Here is a 21,704-nt window from a genome sequence, read left to right on the forward strand (position 1 = left end):
CTCAGCTGATTGATGGTGTCTGTGAGGAAAAAATATTTTTTGATTGTGGCTTCACTAGCATATGGTTCGTAAGGTGATACACGCTGAACAAACCTGCCTGCGTCAATGCTGCCCTTCTAAATAGCTATCAGTGTTGTGGTAGGATGCTAAAATCAGCTGAGTAAGGCAGTTAACCAATGTGTAGAGGTATACTGAGATTTTCACTGTCCATTTATTATTCACCTGATATGACTCTGAGTACATGGGGTTAGCTTCCTAACATTTCAATATACCAGTGTAACATGCATACACCATTTCCATACTGCAGATGAGTAATTTTTTTTCAAGTTTAAACTATAGGAAATTGGTTTGTGATCATTATGGTGGGGTGTATAGCACACAAAAGCCCTGATAATGTGGACCTGAGATGCCAATTATGTTGTCTGAACACACTTGGAGAATGGGCCGGATATAATGAATGATGAAGCCCAACTGATGAAGGAGCTAGAGGTTAATAAAAAGAAAAGGAGTTGGAGGAGCAGGGGAGGAGGGATGAGAGCAGGGAGAATGCTACAGTCACTCTCTAGAATGACAGTGGCCAGCAGGGTTAGGATGAAAACCTGGGAAGAGAGTAAGCCCTGGAGTCCTCTCTAACCAAAGAAGTCTGGCAGGAGGCAAGGAAAAAGATGAAGTAACCATTGAGAGTAGAGCAGGGGTCCAGCAGTGAACCACGGTAGAAGGGTATGATCTGTGCTACAAGGAAGAGATCCCTGGTGCTCAGTGGAGGAACAGAAAGGGAAATGTAAGAGGTATGAAAGACTAAGTGTGAGGAGGGTGGAAGTGGGTTTATGTTTAGATTTTATGGTTTGGGAATTTATTAGCTGATTCCAGGAGGAATGCAGAGAGACATATTAGAGTTAAAACAATTATGGTTGTTACCCTTATAAAAAGTTGTCTTCACCTGCCGGTGTATAGTTCCCAGTGAAATGTAAGTCAGTCTTGTTTGCCTGTTACTATTCTTTGTTAGTTTACTTGTTGCCTTTCTGAAGATCACTGGTTATTTTGCTCCTGGAAACCATTACACACTGTTGTTTGACAGTTTACATGTGTCACATTTTTTTCCATTTGCAGAAAAGTCACTCTGTGTTGTGAAGCAAGGTCTTAGTCTGACAAAGATAACTAACACACAGAAAATAAAATAAAACAACAACTAACTTTCTACTTTATAGTTTGCAACAAGTTACATAAACTAGAAGATCCAGGAATTATTAATTTCTTTTAAACATTGTTTCACAGGCGTTTTTTATTCCTAGGCCAGTTATTTGATGTAGGTCAGTTCAGTGAACTTGTTCATGTTTAATGAGTCACTTGTGACCATCACAGACGTTAAAATGAATGTTTTAAGCTGCCTTAAAAAACTACTATTTGATTGTAGAATGGGCGAAAGAAAAGGAAGGCTATTGTCTCCAATATTGCATAAGTCTATCTTAAAGAGTTGCGAAAATTGTGCATCATTACAACTGACAGAGATGAAACTGTCACATCTTTCTCAGAGCATATACTGTACCCATCTAAAGGGTTAGAAAAGGATTAAAATGATATTGTGTGTACCTAGTTCTCTTAGCTTCCACTAAGATCCAACTGCTTCAGACAATCTTCCCTAATGACCTCTTCACCCTTAGAACAGCACTTCCCTCACCCGCGCCTCTTCCTGCCGCCCCCACTGGCCTGAGATAGTGAACCATGGCCAGTGGGAGCCGTGGTCTGCCGAACCAGCTGACACGGCAGGTAAACAAACTGTCCCAGCCCACCAGGGTGCTTACCCTGGCAAGCCGCATGCCAGAGGTTGCCGACCCCTGTACTAGTTCATAGGTGCAATCCTGAGAGAAGTGCAATAAGCTACCACTTTCAGTGAGTCAGCAAAACAGAGCTAAACTTTTTGCAGCAGACTCATTACCTGCGGGCATGTTTCATATGAACAGTGCCAGAATTTTGCTGTCCTTTACATCAGACTTCCTCTGCACTGTTTATAGGGACAATGGGGTTGTATTCTAAGGAAGAGTTCGGGGTGAATATTTGCAACCCAAGATTCTTCTCCATTGAGCCTTCTGTATTTGAGAAGTGAATTCTTAGTATTCGACATCTTCAGAGTTGTAACTACATTAAGGGATAGTTGCAGGGGTGAAATAATATTGTTAGAATGCCTAGTGGACATATGAACATTAAAAAAGTTCCTTTACTCGAAGGAATGTGATGTCTCAATGAAGCATTTTTTAAGCCCATAACACAGTCTGTTTGCCATCACTGAAGTTCAAATTAATTTCTAATTTTTTTTCCAAGATACTACATAGAAGGAGGAAGTCTTTTTGAATTGTGACCAAGAACAGCAGCATTTTATTATAAATATGGCATAAATATTCCAGGTATGATAGAAAAATCCTCCCTTTTCCCAAAATAAATAAGACCAGATAAAATTTTATTTGATTAAAAAAAATAAAAACATACAGTTCAACTTTGTATTCACCACTGAGTGTGACTCACAAGTTCCTGCATCTACTTCTTCTAGAGGTGAGTCTTGTACACTTGTTTATTTACCCTACTAGTGCTAACCTGATTTTTGAGGGTTGTATATTATCATAGGCTCGCGAATGATCTGACCAAAAAATAATCAGGTTCTTGTCCTGAAATTAGGCTACAGAATAAATGTAGAGAGTTCAATATTTTGTAAGGAGCCTTGGGATGTGTTGCAAGAACACTCAGACTGAGGGCAAAACCAAGCTTTAGAGATTTTTATTAAAATAAAGGAAAAAGTTACCAAAGCTCCAAATCACAGAATCAAAAAGAAATAATACTGTTCTGGGGGACCTGTGGTATCATTCCTTACAAAAGCTACTTAGACTAGGATACTCACACCTTGCCTTGGGGACCTGGTGGTGAGAGACAAAGGAACAGCCTTGTCTCTGGCATGCCAGTCTAATGGTTCAGGTTCCTCAATATCTGAGATTGATGGTTGGAGAGAAGGATCAAATGTTGAGCAGTCCAGTGACACTGAAAAGCTAAGCTAATAGCTAAAACAAGAAGAACAAAAGGGAACTAAAAGAGCTGAAGACCTAAAGATTAGCTCCACATGATGGTTTGTCCTCTTATACGGTCTTGGAACTACCCTGAATATTTACGTCAGTGCCCAACCTACCATGCCCAAATCTAATTTCCTCACCCGCATAATAATAGTTAGGTCCCTACCAAATTACTGTCTATGAAAAATGTGAACAAATTGTGAAATCTGGTCTCCCCTTGTGAAATCTGGTCTTTTGTGTGCTTTTACACTATACCATACCGATTTCACGGGGAAGACCAGCATTTCTCAAATTGAGGGTCCTGAACAAAAAAAGAGAGTTACAAGGGAGTTACAAGGTTATTTTAGAGAGGGACAGTGGTATTGTCGAAGAATGGTGACTGCTGACAGAAGGCCCAGCTCTGCAGGCAGTCGTGAATAAGTAAGGGTGGCAATACCATACCATGTCATCCTTACTTCTGTATTGCTGCTGGCGGCAGCTCTGCCTTCAGAGCTGGGGTCCCGGCCAGCAGCTGCTGCTCTCCAGTTTCCCACTTCTGAAGGCAGTGCCACCACCTGTCACAGTAAGGGTAGCAGTACCACACATCCTCTACAATAACCTTGTGACACGCCCAACTCCTTTTTGAGTCAGGACCCTCTACAATTAACAATACTGTGAAATTTCAGATTTAAATGGCTGAATGATGAAATTTACTATTTTTAAAATCCTATGACCATGACATTGATCAAAATGGACCAAGAATTTGGTAGGACCCTAATCATAGGGTACACTTATTCTACAGACTAGCGTATTCATACATATTAATAGCATATCTATACATATTAATGCCAGTGCTATCATTCTCAAAACCCATTACCTTTGGCTAGAAACCATTGCTTCCATTTTCTTGTAGTGTACCATGTTGTTCCTGGCAGGCCCCAAAATTTTGCTAAACATATTTAGTTCCCTAAAATCCAAAGGATGACCGGTATCTATGCCAAAAGTTACAAACACTCATTCTAATTTGCTTTAGCTAATCATACAGGATACAGGTCTGTAGATTCCTTGTGTTAAAGACAAATATAATGAAGTAATTTCTAATGAGGTTATTCAATTTAAAAATATAAGCCAAAATAATTAAATCAATCCAACCAGTGAATAAATACAGGATATGATATAGCAAGCGAGCAGACTGGTCTTATGGGCTACATTGGAAGATTTATGAATGAAAAAGTGTTAGGCTATTTGAATTTTCAATTACTCTTACAATTATCACATTAAATAGATATTGTGAGTTCAAATTGTGTCTGATGAGTCATTTTAGAGAGAAAAACTGATAAGCAAAGTTTAAATTGTTTCATTGTCAAGAAAATCAATTTGAATATCTTTTCTCTGTGGGGTGGAGTAATAATATGAATTGAAATGTTAAATGATTACATTGAAATGATTAAATACAGAATATAAACTTAATGATTTTGATTTACTGAATTACAGTTTGCACACAGATGTAGCTATACCCGTGATGATGTTTACCTCAGTAGGGAGGGCTGGTAACAGTACTTCCACATAGCTATTACATCTGTGTTGCAAGATGGTTTGCATACAAACATCATGATCAGGACCATGTTCAATGAGTAGTTTTGATCACAGGCCACCTGTGGTCCCTCTATTCTAGAATATCCTAGAATTGCAACACATCATTTATTGTCCCAAGAAAACCAGTATTGTCACGTGTGAAGTCCAGAGCAGAAATTCCACGTGGAAAATATGTCATGTTACAACTTTTCAGTTGTGTTAGAAATATGGGCATGCTCCATAAGATGGTTGAGCATAGTAGTCAGGAATTGATTCATGCAGCTGCAAACAGGTGTAATGTATATCTATTGTGTCCTCTTTAACTTTTTCAAAAATGCCACTCATCAAAAATTGCAAGGTTGTTAAAATTTTGAGCTGCATAAAAAACAACTGCCTCTCCTTCCCTTTATTGAGTTTCCAAAATAATGCTTCAAATGTCACATTTCAAAGATTATTTCTTAACTTATGAACACTGTGTTTCAGCTATCTAAATGATAAAGATGTTTATACATGACATTTGGCTGCCCACCTTCTTCTTTCCAGATTTCCAGAATATAGTGTTTTCCTGTAATGTTTCAGTTTGGGATCCTGCTATGTACCTGACTGAGATTAGTGTCATGCAGAGCAGCCACCTCTGTTATAACAGAAGAACTGCGCTAACACTATGGTTGTTAGTGTTAAAGAATCATCAAACCACCAGTAGTTTCCAGAGGCATTCTGCCTGAAGCATAATTGGAGATAGAAAGTTCCTGGTGGCATAATGAGGTGAGTTGGGCTTTGCAAAAATCTGCCTTCTGCTTCTCTTGTTGGAAATTTAGTATGCATTCTCCCCCACTCCAATCCTGCCATGCCACACACGTTTCATTCTGCCAGCTGGTAAAGAAAAGCAGTTCTGTTTCTTAGAGAGCTGATATATAAGCTGTTACTATACAACTGAGCTTACTCCTGAATTATCCATACATACTTAGATATTTTACAGTCTGATCACCTTTTCAAGGCATATTATGTAATCATAAATAAGAACATTTGATAAGGCTTTTTAATATTGACAAATCTAATTAGAAGAGAAAATTATCAAGTTTACCTATCTTTTTTTTTCATTTACTCTAACTGCCAGATGCTATTTACAATTGATTTTGTAGTAATAGAAGAGAGATATTTATCCTTATGGGCATATATTAATTATCATGCTTTTCCTTCTAGACACAACCTACTTATTCTCTGCATCTTGTTCTTTCTACAAGATGCTTCAAAGGAGGAAAATTATTGCCCTATTAATGTAGTTTGTTATTTTCTTTAATTTGTCTGTGTCCTAGAGAAGCATGAACTTTATTTGCTTCTTCCACACAATCTAAAATTTAAATATAGGCCTATTTAAATAATTGTGCACATTCTAGTGTGAGAAATAAAATTGAACATTGCACATACAGCCCCTTCTAATTCAGATATATTAAATTCAATTCCTTTTACACCACAGTCAGAGTTAGCTTAATTGAATTCAGTGAAACATTACTTGAAGTTTAGTCAGAATGGGACTGGATGTGAACTAGTGGCTGATACACAATCCAGATGAGATTGAGATAACCTGATTAGAGGAACTGGAACTGTCATAAACAGATAGCTAAGGGTTAATGTCTCTTTCACTTGAAGCACCTGATCAGAGGACCAATCAGGAACCGGATTTTTTCAACTTTGGGTGGAGGGAATTTTGTGTCTGAGTCTTTGTTTTCTGTCTGCCTGCTTTCTCTGAGCTTTGGAGAAGTAGTTTCTATTTTTCTAATCTTCTGTTTCTAAGTGTAAGGACAAAGAGATCAGATAGTAAGTTATATGGTTTCTTTTCTTTGGTATTTGCATGAATATAAGTGCTGGAGTGCTTTGATTTGTATTCTTTTTAAATAAGGCTGTTTTATTCAATATTCTTTTAAGCAATTGGCCCTGTATTGTGTCACCTTAATACAGAGAGACCATTTGTATGTATTTTTCTTTCTTTTTATATAAAGCTTTCTTTTAAGACCTGTTGAAGCTTTTCTTTACTTCAGGGAAATTGAGTCTGTACTCACCAGGGAATTGGTGGGAGGAAGAAATCAGGGGGGAGATCTGTGTGTGTTGAATTTGCTAGCCTGATTTTGCATTCCCTCTGGGTGAAGAGGAAAGTACTTTTGTTTCCAGGACTGGAAACGGAGAGGGGGAGTCACTCTGTTTGGATTCACAGAGCTTGTGTCTGTGTATCTCTCCAGGAGCACCTGGAGGGGGGAAGGGAAAAAGGATTATTTCCCTTTGTTGTGAGACTCAAGGGATTTGGGTCTTGGGGTCCCCAGGGAAGGTTTTTCAGGGGGACCAGAGTGCCCCAAAACACTCTAATTTTTTGGGTGGTGGCAGCAAGTACCAGGTTCAAGCTGGTAGCTAAGCTTGGAGGTTTTCATGCTAACCCCATATTTTGGACTCTAAGGTCCAAATCTGGGACTAAGGTTATGACATGGTGGCAGAGGTGGGATATAGACAGAATCCAAAAGCCAGTAGGAATATATATTTTTTCTTTTCTCTGCTAAGGGCTTTTTAACAAAGAAAAACAGTTTGGTTTTAAAAGGGAACCAGAAAGAATTTTTTTTTCTGCTCTCTCTGGCAGTTTGTGGCTTGCATGTTAAGCAAGAAGTCATTAAGGTGCTAATAAGAGTCTTTTGTCACACAATAGCACTCCCATTGAGAGTCATTACCAGCACTATATAAATGCAAATAAAGTGGTTTTTCAGGTTTACTTAACATTGAAGATTAGCTAAAGGCACTGTTGCTAGGCAGACTTCAGGAGGCAACAGAGAGCCTGCAGTTCAGAAGATAAACACCGGAGGGCACCCCAACACAAAAAAACAGGAATCATGACTTCTAAGGCAAAAATTAAGGCCAAAGAGCAATTCAAAGAAGCTGAACACAGGCGACAAATGAAAATAAAAGAAAGAGAAAAACAAATCAAAGAGGCAGCACACAAAAAAAACTAGAAGAAAAGGTGGCCCACCGAAGAAAACAAGCAAAAAAAATGTTGGCCCACAGAAGGAAGCATAAAAAAAAAGAGGCAGCCCACAAAAGACAGATAGAACTCCAGAGGAAAGCCCACCAACAGGCCATGAAATTAGAAAAGGCTAAGCAACCGACTCCAGCCAATCCTAACAACCCATCGCCCATTATTGCTCCACAGCACATAAAATTTCCCACCTACAAGGCAGGTGATGACACCGAGGCCTTCTTGGAAAATTTTGAAAGAGCCTGTCTTGGGTACAGCATCCCCAAAGACCAGTACATGGTAGAACTAAGGCCACAACTCAGTGGACCTTTAGCAAAGGTGGCAGCTGAAATGCCTAAGCAGCAAATGAATGACTATAAACTTTTTCAAACCAAGGCCAGATACAGGATGGGGATAACCCCAGATCATGCCCGTCGGCACTTCAGAACCCAAAAGTGTTCTTAAAATGTAGAAGTCTGTTAGTTATATACTTAGGGGTATATGTAAAGGTGCATGTGTTGTATTAATCTGTTTATTTTCAAGTTCTAAAAGGAAATCGCCGCCAGTGAGCTTCCCCACTGTCTGTAATTTGGGGGGCGTGTCATAAACAAATAGCTAAGGGTTAATGTCTCTTTCACCTGAAGCACCTGACCAGAGGACCAATCAGGAAACCGGATTTTTTCAACTTTGGGTGGAGGGAATTTTGTGTCTAAGTCTTTGTTTTCTGTCTGCCTGCTTTCTCTGAGCTTTGGAGAAGTAGTTTCTATTTTCTAATCTTCTGTTTCTAAGTGTAAGGACAAAAAAATCAAATAGTAAGTTATATGGTTTCTTTTCTTTGGTATTTGCATGAATATAAGTGCTGGAGTGCTTTAATTTGTATTCTTTTTAAATAAGGCTGTTTATTCAATATTCTTTTAAGCAATTGGCCCTGTATTGTGTCACCTTAATACAGAGAGACCATTTGTATGTATTTTTCTTTCTTTTTATATAAAGCTTTCTTTTAAGACCTGTTGAAGTTTTTCTTTACTTCAGGAAAATTAAGTCTGTACTCACCAGGAAATTGGTGGGAGAAAAAAATCAGGGGGGAGATCTGTGTGTGTTAAATTTGCTAGCCTGATTTTGCATTCCCTCTGGGTGAAGAGGAAAGTACTTTTGTTTCCAGGACTGGAAACAGAGAGGGGGAGTCACTCTGTTTGGATTCACAGAGCTTGTGTCTGTGTATCTCTCCAGGAGCACCTGGAGAGGGGAAGGGAAAAAGGATTATTTCCCTTTGTTGTGAGACTCAAGGGATTTGGGTCTTGGGGTCCCCAGGGAAGGTTTTTCAGGGGGACCAGAGTGCCCCAAAACACTCTAATTTTTGGGTGGTGGCAGCAAGTACCAGGTCCAAGCTGGTAGCTAAGCTTGGAGGTTTTCATGCTAACCCCCATATTTTGGACGCTAAGGTCCAAATCTGGGACTAAGGGTTATGACAGGAACATATTGTTTTCACCATATCTTCCTCCTTTATTCAGGGGATTTATCTTCCATGTCTGGTCAATTTCTAAATGTAAGGATCTGGTTCGACCCAGCTGCTACTAGAAGATCAGGCAGCAGCAATGCACAAGATAACTTTTCATTCACCTATGGCTAGGAGGTTTTAACTACTCTTTTGGAAATGGGCGTTGTGGCAGTCATACCGGCTTGCAACTGCTACATGTGGCTCCGTCTCAAAGCCATCAAAAAACTGAAGCTGGTGCAGATTATCACAAACTTTGTGATAAGTGGAGTATTTCTCCATAAGTTTATGATACTAATGCTTGGTTATTTGCATTGTCTCTCTGTGCTCAAAACAGTTTATGTCTCACTAAAATTCAGTGGGGCTTAGTCTCCTAAACAGATCATGATTTTTTGTGGGAATGATTATCTGACCAAAAAAAATGCCTTTTCGCAAAAAAAGAGAAAAATTTAGTTTTGCTAACAAATTTTGATTTTCCATTATATATGTAGTGGCAGGGTTGGCCTCCACATCACTCTCTTGTGGTCGTTTGTGGCACTACTCACATACTTTAGCCCTGCCTCCAGGGAAACTCTCCTTAGCTGTAGTCTCTCTCAGCAGCACTTAGCAAAGCACAGATAACAAACTTAGAAAACAGCCCCAAGAGCAACATAAAAAAAAAGGGTCTTCTGCCCCGCCTGGACTCAGCTATCAATTATTATTTTTTCTGTTTTTCTACAGAGCAGTGACTCTTGCTGCTTTTCCCCTTTTGGAGTTTTACTTGTTCCGGAGATAGTCACAGGAGTGAGCCAGCAAGTCAGCCAGCCCTCTACATACATCATCAATTCTTCTCCAGGCCATCTGCCTCAGAGTTACCCTTTCCCAGTGTAGCCGGAGACCTGATGAGCCCTCACCCCATATTAAACCAACCTTGAGTGAAACTCAGGGAGTTCACCACTACAACTGGAAAAAAAAGGATTGTTCTGCTGCTGATAAAGCACCTCCACCTCAGGAATGTCCCTAACAAGAGTTATAACCACCAAAGTTGTAAAGACACTCAGAAATTAGAGAGGATACAGAAAGAGACTCAACAAATGGTAAGATAAGCTCTGACAAGCTTTTTATGCTGACCATCTGCACAAATAGAGAAGGTCACTGTGACGGTTTTATGGGAATATGACATAACTGGAATATATTTTGTGCTGCCTGTGCCATGTAATATATCTCTGTAAAAGTTATGGTATACTATATCTATTCATCCTATTTGTACCCATATATACTTAAGGTTAAGAATATTGGCTGTATACTTGCTTGATTTCTAAGTAAGCATTGTGAGGCATTGGTCAGCTTCTTAAGGAAGGAAATTGCATGGTTAAGTACCTGATCAGGAAGCACTTGGGGAACTTGGATTGGAATGTTCCAATCCACATAAGAAGTCTTCCTGGAGACATACAAGATACCACGTGGACAATGGTTTCTGCCTGTAAAGACTGTGAGTCATGCGTGGACGTGTGACTTGTCCAGGTGATTCCAGAACTCCATCTTGGAGCTGGACTTTGCATAGGAATGAGGAGAGGGAGAGAGTCTATTTAAACCCCTGGAAGACCCCTCCATTTTGTCTTCAGCTGGCTAAAGAGAGAGCATCTCCACTCCCCAGGATACTTGGAAGAAACTGGAACAAAGGGAAGTGACTGCAAGGTGTGTGAGTGATTGCTGGACCAAGGCTAAAAGGAGATTAGTCTGTAAAAGGGAGCATTATGGAACTGGTGAGGATCTTATCTGTATTCAGTTTGATTAGACACAGATTCGCGCATTTTATTTTATTTTGCTTGGTGACTTACTTTGTTCTGTCTGTTACTACTTGGAACCACTTAAATCCTACTTTCTGTATTTAATAAAATCATTTTTTACTTATTAGAAAACTCAGAGTATGTCTTAATACCGGGGGGAGCAAACAATCGTGCATATCTATCAGTGGTATAGAGAGGCGGACAATTGATAAGTTTACCTGGCATAAGCTTTAATATAGGATAAATGGATTTTTTTGGGTTTAGACCCCATGGGAGTTGGCATCTGAGTGTTAAAGACAGGAACACTTCTGTTAGCTGCTTTCAGGTAAACCTGCAGCTTTGGGGCAAGTCATTCAGGACCCTGGGTCTGTGTTGGAGCAGACGGGTGTGTCTGGCTCAGCAAACAGGGTTGCTGGCAGGGAAAGCCGGGGTAGAAGTAGTCTTGGCATATTAGGTGGCAGCTCCCAGGGTGGTTTCTGTGATCCAACCCATCACAGTGACATTAAGTTTATAATGTGGGCATGAAAGATAATATGTAAAGAACTTTAAGGAAGGAGGACACAAGGTGCCAGTGTGTAAGGTCTTCTGCCTCCCTACCCATAACAGGACTTTGTGGATGCATCCCGTTTCCAAGCACTGGCCTCTTATCGACTATGTCATCATCAGGAGAAGGGACAGACAAGATGTCAGGGTTACAAAAGCTATGTGCGGTGCTGACTGCTGGATGGATCACAGGCTCATGTCGAAATTAGCTGTCTAGACAGATTCATAAGAATGGTATGTCAATTTCACACGGTATGATGGCTCGTGTCCTGGATGATGGTGGATACATCTGAGGCCTTCCCAGTCACCAACGGCTTCAACAAGGGTGTGTTTTAGAGCACCAACTTTGTTTAGCATGATATTCTCTGCCATTCTAACTGATGCCTTTCACACTCCATTGAAGAGTAGGCCTGAAGTACAGAACTGATGGGAAACTATTCAATCTGAGGCGACTGCGTGCCATCACCAAGGTGAAAGAATTGTACTTCGAGACTTTCTCTTTGCCGATGATTGTGCTCCGAATGCTAGTACAGAGCAGAAATGCAAGCCAATATGGACAAGTTTTCATCTGCATGCAAAAACTTCGGGTCTCACATTAACATCTAGAAGACTGAGGTCATGCACCAGCCAGCTCCTCACACTCCATGATAGTCAGAACCGTCCATAACTGTAAATGAACAGAGACTTCAGGCAGTGACCACTTCACGTACCTGGCAGTACCCTTTCCCGAGCCGTGTCAATCGATGATGAAGTAAACGCCTAATTGCTAAAGCCAGCTCTGCATTTGGGGTCGATTGCGCTCCAATGTCTGGGAACATCGAAGGATCAGCCTACCAATGAAGCTGAGGTCTACTGAACAGTGGTGCTTCCAACTCTACTGTATGCCTGCGAGACGTGGACTGTTATCTGAGTCATGCACGAAGGCCCAATCCTTCCACATTTCCTGTCTGCAAAAGCTTCTAAAAATCAGATGGCAGGACAAAGTGCCCGGATTGAGTCCTTACCAGAGCCAGTCTGCCGTCAGTTCAACCCACTGCTGGTGAGAGCCCAGACCAGATGGGCTGGACATGTCGTGAGAATGTCAGACGAGCGCATTCCTAAACAACTCTTCTATGGAGAACTCACCCAGGGAAAACGCTCCCATGGAGGACAAAAGAAGTGGTTCAAGGACACGCTGAAGACCTCTCTGAAGTCCCTCGAGGTCAACACCGCCACATGGGAAACCCTCGCACTGAACCGTCCAGCATGGCGCAGCCTCATTCACACAGGCAGTAATATCTTTGAGGCGAGGCATACTGCTGACGCTGAAAGAAAGCGTGAGCTGCGCAAGTCCAGAGCTGCCCGCACATCATCGACAGTGCCATCACATGTCTGCCCAACGTGTGACAGGACATTCCACGTCCAAATTGGACTGATCAGTCATCTTCAGATACACAGAGTCCAGTCATCGAATGAATGAGTGGTTGAGGTCTTCATCGACAACGATGGACGAATATCATCATATAATTATGAGGCTGAAAATGTGCCATTATGGCTTAAAGCAAGCCCAGGCAAAAATTCTCCAAGAGCAGAGGGGCAGTTGACATCATCAGGGCATGTATGGGACAAACTCAGCCCAGCCTCACAGGAACAAAGGGCACTGGTGCCTTCGCAACACAAAAGGATGTTGACTCTCGAGTGAGTCACCCTCCTTCTTTTGGTCAGTTTGGGACTGGGATGAAGCAATGCTCACCTGATTCTGAGGGGGGGACAAATTCAAGAGGAAACAAAGGACGTGGATAAAAGAGAGAGACATTTGCCATGCTCTTCCTCTCTCTTCTCCCACCCTCCATCTACAGACATCACCACTAAGCGACTGAAGTGCTAATCAAAGGGGGGAGAGTCTGGCTGAAGGGCAACCAGCCAGCTTGTAGTGAGAAGCATCTAAATTTGTAAGGGCACAGAAAGTGTTAAGATTAGCTTAAAATGCGTTTTGCTTGTATTTCATTTGACCAAATCTGACTATAATCATTTAAAATTTATCTTTGTAGTTATTAAATCTGTTTATCTACCTGAAGCAGTATGGTTTGGTTTGAAGCATGTCAGAGACTCCCTTTGGATAACAAGCCGGTAACATATCAATTTCTTTGTTAAATTGATTACTCATTAAGCTTTCATCATCCCAGCAGCATAACTGGACACTTCAAGATGGAGGTCCCCAGGGGTTGTGTCTGGAAACTGGAGATATGGGCTAGTGCATTCGGTTGCAAAATCCATGGAACAGCTTACATGCTAGAGGCTGTGCATGAAGCCCAGGGGTGGGGTTCTCACAGTAGAGCAGGGGTAAGGCTGGCTTCCAGAGTCAAGGACTGGGAGTGACCTAGCAAATCACCAGTCCATATAAAACCAGAGTAGTATTCACACACATCGTCACAAATTATTCCTATGTCAAAGTTCATTTTTCATTGAGAGAGTTGTCAAAAGTTATCACAGAGAAAAATGCTATTATTACAAAAAAAGCAGAGAGAGAATTTATTTCAGTTCATGTTTAAATCTTCTGGCTGTTAACGTGAGAAACGTGATGGCATTCAGGTAACACACTGCACAGTGTCTCCCTTATATTACCTGGGAACTGTGCAGAATCCCTCATAACAGGGCTCATTAAATTGGAATAAGTGGCAATAAATGTCCTTGTCATGACACCATAGCACTGCGCCATATTACCATAAAGATTTCTTCCCAATAATCTATGCTTGATGGGCATCATAGTTGTGCAAGGTCTGTTTATAAGCTTTTGTTATACATTTGAGAGTTCTCAAGAGTTCTGAAACTTCACAGAAAAGTGGCCCATTATGGCTTCTGGAAGAGCTTATTTACTAGTTCAAAACATTATAGAGTAGGATAGGTTAAATAGATGTGCAAATCACATGCTGTATCGGGTGTATATACGTGCTGGTCAATCATAAACCATCTAATTTAAATTTTGAGGTGCAGAAAGAAGGAGTACATTCTACCATTTCAACAACCTTAGAATGTCAAAGACTGGAGCCTGGCAAAAACAACCAGCCAGGCAAGCAAACAAACAAACAAAAGCAAACAATAAAAACAATGATACCATAACTTATTCAACAAATCTAGTACCTCTTCCTTTTTTACTAAGCATCTATGAATTATAATTATGTTGTGGTACATGGGACACTGAGTCAGAGACACAAAGTTTAATCCTCCTGCCACACGGCTGCAGTACAAGATGTGACTTTTATGAATTTGTAATCTATTTGTAATTCTTCAACAGATCAAAGGTGCAAATAATTTCCAATATAAGTTAATAGCAAATCATTTGCTATTCACACTGTGTAAGTGGTCATCTGACATCTGTTATTGTTTCTGTTTCCTGAGTAGATGAATTAATATTCATAAAAAGGAGACTTCATGAAGAAATCACTGGGGCTTGTTTCTTTCTGGAAGAGGTTGGATTGGAGAAAAGGGCACTTTATGAAGACAGAGGTAGCAGGAGGTAATCAGCTCAAAGAAAATTTAGTGCATGTAAAATTATTTTCCTGTCTTCTACCATTACACACACACACACACACACACACACACTATCTTTGGCTGTCTACATGGATCCTAGATTAAAAATATCTAGGTTTCTTTCTCCTTCAGTCAGAAAATATGAGGATATGTATACATTACGAAATTTATAGAAGTTGGTTTCTTTAGAAATCATTTTTATACAGCCAATTGTGTGTGTCTTCACACAAAATGCTCTAAGTGCATTAAGTTGGTGGACTGCATCCACAGCACTGAGGCTAGCGTCGACTTCTGGAGCGTTGCACTGTGGGTAGCTATGGGTAGCTATCCCACAGTTCCCACAGTCTCCGTTGCCCATTGGAATTCTGGGTTGAGATCCCAATGCCTGATGGGGCAAAAACAGTGTCACGGGTGGTTCTGGGTACATGTCATCAGGCTCCTCTCTACCTCCATGAAAGCAACAGCAGACAATGGTTTCGTGCCTTTTTTCCTGGGTTACCTGAGCAGACGCCATACTATGGCAAGCATGGAGCCCATTCAGCTCACCGTCACCATATGAAGCTTGGGTGAAAAGTGATCATGAATCATAGAGTTTGCAATTCTAAGAAGGGTAGAAGGCAGTACAGCAAATAGAGACAATGGATTTCAGGAAGGCAGATTTTGGTAAGCTCAGAGAGCTGATAGGTAAGGTCCCATGGGAATCAGGACTGAGGAGGAAAAACAACTGAGGAGAGTTGGCAGTTTTTCAAACGGATGCTATTAAGGGCCCAAAAGCAGCTATTCTGATGGTTAGGAAAAGATAGAAAATGTGGCAAAAGACCACCTTCGCTTAACCACGAGATCTTGCGTGACCTACAAATAAAAAGGCGTCATATAAAAATGGAAACTAGGTCAGATTACAAAGGACGAATATAGGCAAACAACACAGGAATGCAGGGGCAAGATTAGAAAGGCAAAGGCACAAAATGAGCTCAAACTAGCTATGGGAATAAAGGGAACAAGAAGACTTTATCAATACATTAGAAGCAAGAGGAAGATCAAGGACAGGGTAGGCCCACTGCTCAGTGAGGAGGGACAAACAGTGATGGAGACTTGGAAATGGCAGAGATACTTAATGACTTCCTTTGTTTCGGTCTTCACTGATAAGTCTGAAGGAATGTCTAATATAGTGAATGCTTATGGGAAGAGGGTAGGTTTAGAAGATAAAATTAAAAAAGAGCAAGTAAAAAATCACTTAGAAAAGTTAGATGCCTGCAAGTCACCAGGGCCTGATGAAATGCATCCTAGAATACTCAAAGAGTTAATAGAGGAGGTATCTGAGCCTCTAGCTATTATCTTTCGGAAATCATGGGAGACAGGGGAGATTCCAGAAGACTGGAAAAGGACAAATATAGTGCCCATCTATAAAAAGGGAAATAAAAACAACCCAGGAAACTATAAACCAGTTAGTTTAACTTCTGTGCCAGGGAAGATAATGGAGCAAGTAATTAAAGAAATCATCTGCGAACACTTGGATGGTGGTAAGGTGATAGGGAATAGCCAGCATGGATTTGTAAAGAACAAATCGTGTCAAACCAATCTGATAGCTTTCTTTGATAGGATAACAAGTCTTGTGGATAAGGAAGAAGCAGTGGATGTGGTATACCTAGACTTTAGTAAGGCATTTGATACTGTCTCGCATGATATCCTTATTGATAAACTAGGCAAATACAATTTAGATGGGGCTACTATAAGGTGGGCGCATGACTGGCTGGATAACGGTACTCAAAGAGTAGTTATTAATGACTCCCAATCCTGCTGGAAAGGTACAACAAGGGGGGTTCCGCAGGGGTCTGTTTTGGGACTGGCTCCGTTCAATATCTTCATCAACGACTTAGATGTTGGCATAGAAAGTACGCTTATTAAGTTTGCAGACGATACCAAACTGGGAGGGATTGCAACTGCTTTGGAGGACAGGGTCAAAATTCAAAATGATCTGGACAAATTGGAGAAATGGTCTGAGGTAAACAGGATGAAGTTCAATAAAGATAAATGCAAAGTGCTCCACTTAGGAAGAAACAATCAGTTTCACACATACAGAATGGAAAGAGACTGTCTAGGAAGGAGTGTAGCAGAAAGAGATCTAGGGGTCATAGTGGACCCCAAGCTTTATATGAGTCAACAGTGTGATACTGTTGCAAAAAAAGCAAACGTGATTCTGGGATGCATTAACAGGTGTGTTGTAAACAAGACACGAGAAGTCATTCTTCCGCTTTACTCTGCGCTGGTTAGGCCTCAACTGGAGTATTGTGTCCAGTTCCGGGCACCGCATTTCAAGAAAGATGTGGAGAAATTGGAGAGGGTCCAGAGAAGAGCAACAAGAATGATTAAAGGTCTTGAGAACATGACCTATGAAGGAAGGCTGAAACAATTGGGTTTGTTTAGTTTGGAAAAGAGAAGACTGAGGTGGGACATGATAGCAGTTTTCAGGTATCTAAAAGGGTGTCATGAGGAGGAGGGAGAAAACTTGTTCACCTTAGCCTCCAGTGATAGAACAAGAAGCAATGGGCTTAAACTGCAGCAAGGGAGATTTAGGTTGGACATTAGGAAAAAGTTCCTAACTGTCAGAGTAGTTAAACACTGGAATAGATTGCCTAGGGAAGTTGTGGAATCTCCATCTCTGGAGATATTTAAGAGTAGGTTAGATAAATGTCTATTAGGGATGGTCTAGACAGTATCTGGTCCTGCCGTGAGGGCAGGGGACTGGACTCGACCTCTCGAGGTCCCTTCCAGTCCTAGAGTCTATGAGTCTATGAGTCTTCTGGATGCTGGCAGACATTGGACTGCATTGCTACACAGCAGCAGCTCATTGCCTTTTGGCAGCAGATGGTGCATTACAATTGGTAGCCATCATTATCATATTTCTGGGTGCTCTTTTAGCCAACCTCGGTGAGATTGGTGAAGGGTGCATGGGCAGACACGGGAGTGACTCAGCCAGGTCATTCCCATCTTCTGCCGAGCACCCAGGAGATGACGATGGTTAGTAATCGTACTGCACCATCTTCTGGAGAGCAACTAGGAGATGATGGCTAGCAATCATAATGGAGCATCTTCTGCTGAGCACCCAGGGGATGACGATGACTAGCAGTTGTTCTCCACTGTCTGCTGCCAGTCTAAGATCTAAAAGATAGATGGATCAAAACAAGAAATTGACCCAATTTGTTTTGTGAAATCAATGGTCTGCTAAACCCAGGGTTTTGAGTTCAATCTTTGAGGGGGCCATTCCGTGTGACAGTTGTTGGTGTTTCTCCTTGATGCAAAGCCACCTCTTTTGTTGATTTTAATTCCCTGTAAGCCATGTCGTCAGTTGCCCCTCCCACCATCAGAGCAACGGCAGACAATTTTTTCGCACAAAACCAAGCAAGGAGGCAACAGCAGCATGGTGACGAGAGGGACATGGTCATAGATTTCTCACAATGTACGGTCTGGGCAAGTGTCCCGGCAATGTGCACATCATGCTGATGAGCTCTGCAAACATGCTGGCCAAACAGGAAATTAAATTCAAAAGTTCGCAGGCCTTTTCCTGTCTACCTGGCCAGTGCATCGGAGTTGAGAGCTCTGTCCAGAGCAGTCACAATGGAGCACTCTGGGATAGCTCCTGGAGGCCAATACTGTCAAACTGCATCCACACTAACCCAAATTTGACCCGGCAAGGCTGATTTCAGTGCTAATCCCCTCGTCGGAGGTGGAGTAAAGAAATCAATTTAAAGAGCCCTTGAAGTCGAAAAAAAAAGGGCTTTGTTGTGTGGACGGGTCCCGGGTTAAATGGAGGTAACGCTGCTAAATTCATAGTATAGACCAGGCCTAAGACTGTGATTTATGGCATATTCTGAGGACTACATTTGTTAAGTTTTCATAAAGTGTGACTATATACTTTCACTCTCTATTGACAATTATTTTAGAGTAAAGGAAACAACAAAACATATATGAGCAAAAGTAAACAAAGTCAGTCATTATGAGCAAATACTACTGGTAAAATCCTATAGTGGCAAAACTTCCATTACACCCTGTGTGGGACTCCTCTATCATGCTACAGCAAAACTTTCTAACACAAAAAGCTTCCTTTGCAGGCGGCAGACTCCTGTAAAATATAAAAGTGCAATCATAGAAAATAAGCTTATAGGGAAGAAAGAATGGGTACCTTGTGGCTAAAGCTCTGGTCTGGAGCTCAGGAGAGCTGTGTTCAAGAACTTGCTCTAACACGCCATTCCTGTATGATGTTGGGCAAGTCATTAGTGGGGACTTCATGAAGGGACTTAGATGTTGCAGCACTGAAGGCTTGTCTACACTGGCAGTTTAAAACGCTGCAACTTTCTCGCTTAGGGGTGTGAAAAAACACCCCACCACCATCCCTAACTCTCAGGGCATCTCTCTAACTGCTGAGAAATGGGGCATTCTGAGGTAAGGTTTTCTAAGTCTCTCCCACTGAAGTTGTATTCTGGGTAATTAAAGGAATAGAATTGGAGCAGGGGGCCTGTACCCAGAGTCTCCCACCTCCCCGGTAGGTACTGTAACCACTGGACTACAGAATCATTTCCATCCCCTCTCGCTCTCACCTCTCAAGCTCAATAACACTGAAGTATTTATCCACAGTAGAATTGTCACTGTGTCAGAGAAAGTGTAGCACCCCCATTTGTAAACTGGGGTTAATAATACTTGTTCATTTCCTGGGGGAGAGGGGTTGTAAAGATTGAAAAGTCCTTGTGACAGGATCTCTCTTACTGTGGACTGCACTTAGTGCAATGAGGCCCTAGTTCTGGCTAGAGCCTTTGAGCACTACTGGAATAATAATAATAATTAATAAAGATTTAAAATTAGTGAATGTCTATCCAGGGCTATCCAGTGCTTGTATTGCTTCCTCTGACTCCCTGCAGAGATTTTATAACAGTGAATAAAGTTCCTACTCAGATGGTTTAGTATTTTGGGGCCACTGCTAGTAGTGATGTGTTTACAGAATTGAGGCTTTAATACTCTGAATGAGCATTAAAATGTAAACATTGACTGAGATCACACATAATGTCTGAAATTCACCCTTGCAAACAAAATGCCTGACTAAATTGTCTTCATCCAAGTAATTAAGGTTGTGGGGGGTGCTGTAACTTTACACTTGCTGTGCTTCCTATCCTCTGGAGCCATGTAAATTGCAGAACCTGTGTCTGTTCTCCAGCCTTTCCTTTAGTCTACTGAGAGACAAGACGGAGCCTACAGCAACCCCAAAAGAGGATACTCTAAACAAGCCCTTCACTCATGGTTTTTGTGGCAGAAAGAGCCTTGTATGGTCTCTCTACAAGGGGATGAAATTCATCCATGCTGCACAGATATTGAACATTTTGATCAATGTACACGCCATAAAAATTAGCACTAGCACACATTTTCACAAACTGTCTTTATAGACACCCGCACTAAAGGTAAATACTTAATTCCCGTTAAATTACCATCACAATATAATAAGATTTCATAATGGATAGGCTGTTAAAGTGAGTGTGCTGTGGTCAGGCTGCTTTGGTTGTTTCAACTAACCCAACCTTGAGTCCAAGGCAACTAGAGCAACATTAACACTTAGGACATTATGCTTACTTGGCCATATTGTTACAAAAATCTTTTTGGGATGGAGCTAAATAAGCCAAGATTTATTAGACGATTGCAACAAAGCTTACAAAAACATCAAAGTACTGTTTACAGGTTTAAATGTCAAGAGCAGAACAAATACTTCCAACATATCTATCTCCATCTGAGGCAAATTCTAAATACCTCCTTCACAGCATTTTGATATAAATGGTGCCCTTGTGCACTGTCAAACTATATTGATGACCTATTTTTACCTACGCATTGTGAGATGCACACACAGACACATGATTCCTAAGCTTCAGTGCTGCTGCAAATTGTTTCTCCAGAGTCAGTGACCGCTATACTGTAATCGTCAACTTTCAATTGAGTAAATCACCTTCATAGATATGGAAACATTTTGTCATTAATACAGTTAAATGCAGACTGAGTTGTCACTGATTTTCTTGCCACACTCCATGGTTATAAGAAAAACAAGAGAAGTTATCTTTTGGCTCAACTGAACTTTAAAATGACAGAGACACTGTAGTAGACTACATTTCTCTCTATATTATAATTTTTGTGTTCCATTCCATCTGGAAGCGGAAACTTGTACTTGAAACAGGGAGGAAAGGGTGAAGCTTAAAGGAGTAATGTATAGGTGTTCAGCACATGGCATGCAAACTATTTGAACTCAAGCAGTGCATAGAGACCCATCGGGGTGGAGTCATTAGTTTTGCAGTGCACAAACTGGGCTACTTAAATCCCAGCTAGAACAAAAAGGAATTTAATCCAATCAATGATCTCATTCTATTTGCATCTATCGTCAAGGGATATAATTTCTCAGGTCAGACACATTTAATTTAAATTAATGGGGGAATCTTGATGAAGTCTGGTTACTTGTTGTGAGCTTCCCACAGAAAGGCAGTCTGAACGGCTAAAGAAGGTTAACAATTTATTTGCTTTTTTTGTGTTTTATAATCCACAGATGTTATGAACTTTAGTGACAAAGACCCTAATCCAGCAAAACATTTAAGCATGTAGTTAACTTTAAGCATGTGAATACTGTCATTGGAGCCAATGGGAATAATTTGTATCCACTTTTTAGATATGAAAGAAGTGTTTTACTGGATCAAGGGATACTGAATTGTGTTTTAATAAGTAATTTCATGTTTCTTTTGTTAACCACGCTTTACTCT

The sequence above is a fragment of the Gopherus evgoodei genome, chromosome 1 (assembly GCF_007399415.2).
Source record: "Gopherus evgoodei ecotype Sinaloan lineage chromosome 1, rGopEvg1_v1.p, whole genome shotgun sequence".
Classification (NCBI taxonomy): Eukaryota; Metazoa; Chordata; order Testudines; family Testudinidae; genus Gopherus; species Gopherus evgoodei.